This window comes from Panulirus ornatus, chromosome 40 (assembly GCF_036320965.1).
Source record: "Panulirus ornatus isolate Po-2019 chromosome 40, ASM3632096v1, whole genome shotgun sequence".
Taxonomy (NCBI): Eukaryota; Metazoa; Arthropoda; class Malacostraca; order Decapoda; family Palinuridae; genus Panulirus; species Panulirus ornatus.
In genome coordinates, this window is record NC_092263.1 from 13,716,248 (window position 1) to 13,718,747 (window position 2,500).

The following is a 2,500-nucleotide window of genomic DNA, read 5'->3' on the forward strand; positions in this document are numbered from 1 at the left end:
CTCTCTCTCTCTCTCTATATATATATATATATATATATATTATATATATATATACACAGCAGGTGAACCCTCCTGACAGAATTTATATACATCGTAGACTAAAGTGTCTCATGAATTTATATACACGACAATATCACGTTTATAAACTACACAATATATATATATATATATATATATATATATATATATATATATAAATTTACAATCATCAGCGACACTAAATTTTGAATGTATGGCCAAAGCCTGTCGCGCGTCGATCCATGCATACATATCGTTTAAATTAAACGACAATTGACCAAAATGGTAATGGATATATATATACATATATTTATTGCCTGTTTTCCTGGCGCTACCTCGCTGAAGCAGGGGTTAGCGATCCTGTTTCCTGTGGGGCGGGGTGGCGCAGGGAATGGATGAAGACAAGCAAGAATATGTACATGTGTATATGTCAATGTGTATGTGTATGTATATGTATGTATACGTATGTATATGTGCGTGTATGGGAGTTTACGTTTATATACACGTGTATATGAGTGTGGATGGTTCCGTTCTTCGTCTGTTTCCTGGCGCTACCTCGCTGACGCGGGGAACAACGATCATATATGATATATATATATATATATATATATATATATATATATATATACATATATATAAAGAAGGCTATTTAATTACCCAATTTACCTAACCTGTGTAGAGCAAAACATATTCACGAAATTCCAAGTGCTGATGGCCATCTTGCATAATTAAAGATCAAATGTCCATTGGCCAGAGACCTCTAACGAGGTAGTTAGCCGGGCAGAGAAGACAGTTAGATGAGGGGGGGGAGTGGGTGTGTGTGTGTGGTGGGTTGTTTAGGGGGAGGAGGAGGGGGGAGGGGGTCGAATCACCAACAATCAAAACGATGGTTGTGTCTTACAAGGTAATGGGAGGGGGGGGAGGGAGAGAGGGGAGAGGAGGGGGGGGTTGTCCCTTTAACCTCTTGAGCACGAGAGAGAGAGAGAGAGAGAGAGAGAGAGAGAGAGAGAAGAAGAAGAAGAAGAAGAAGAAGAAGAAGAAGAAGAAGAAGAAGAAGAAAAAGAAGAAAAAGAGGAAGAAGAAGAAGAAGAAGAAGAAGAAGAAGAAGAAGAAGAAGAAGAGGAAGAAGAAGAAGAAGAGGACGAAGAAGAAGAAGAAGAAGAAGAAGAAGAAGAAGAAGAAGAAGAAGAAGAAGAAGAGGACGAAGAAGAAGAAGAAGAAGAAGAAGAAGCAAGAAAGAGGAAATAGTTAAGAAAAGTTGTAATGGGGTCAAGGGTCAAGGGTCTGGCTCTCACGAAGTTGGCAAATTGCTCCAGAGAGAGAGAGAGAGAGAGAGAGAGAGAGAGAGAGAGAGAGAGAGAGAGAGAGAGAGAGAGAAATATTAATAAAACCCAACCACTTCTTGGAAACCAGATCTTTTATTATGGCCACAAAAAAAAAAAAAAACATTTCCGATATCACATAAACTATGACCATTACATTGGTCGTGGCAATATTCTCTTCAAATATTCTCCACGGAGAATATCAGAGAATATTCCGATATTCGACATGACCTTTCTTACCTCAATATTCGGTCCCCTGATGACCATTGTACACAAGTCTACCTTATCTTTCTTTACCTGGGTCATATTGTTTACGTCTTAGTAAACTACGACTTGTGTAAACTGGCTGTAAACTCATGTAAACCCTTGGGGAAGGAGGAAGGTAAACTGCTATTCTGGTTGTAAATCCTTCGTAAACTCTCTCGTGGGATAGAAGGTAAACTGCCACTTTGGTAGTAAACCATTCGTGGGGTATGGTGAGAGGGAGGTAAACCCATCCTGGTTGTAAACCATTTCTAGACTGAGCAAAGACGTAAACCCGTCCAGCTTGTAAACCATCTGTAAACTGTAAACGACTCCCTTACTTGTAAACTCTTGTATACTCTAGGGAGATTAGACAAGGTAAACTCCCTTCCAGGTCTTGACTGTAGACTATAAAGAACGCAAACTACCAAATGGGTCGTTCCACCATTCCCGTGTCTATGGGGGGTGGGTTGGGGTGGGAGTGGGTTCCTTCACTATGAACACACGATAGTTCGTCCAGATCACGATTTTGATAAATAACTCATTATCAAAATAAAAACATTAAATAAAAAGAGAAAATTCCTGTACCATCAATTCTTTTGTGTCTCAAACTACCTTTGTTGATCGCCAACACAAGCGCTACACAAGCCAGTGTTTCTGTTTTTTTTCCCTCCAAAAAAAAACACAAAAATTTGGAGTTCAATTTACTTTCGTCAACTTTTGAGTTCGTGTAAGAAATCGTAAACAGACGACGGTGCTACCAGGTGTACGATAACAGTCCTCAACTTACGATACTTCTTGAGTATGAACACACACATTATATATATATATATATATATATATATATATATATATATATATATATATATATATATATATATATATATATATAGTATACATATAGAAGCCTCTTATAT

At 38.0% G+C, this 2,500-nt stretch overlaps 1 protein-coding gene across 10 annotated transcripts in view; it reads right to left on the bottom strand.

The window, feature by feature from the left end:
- LOC139761441 (pleckstrin homology domain-containing family G member 5-like) overlaps window positions 1–2,500 on the bottom strand; it is a 593,230-nt gene that overhangs the window by 106,220 nt on the left and 484,510 nt on the right. The window lies entirely within an intron of this gene.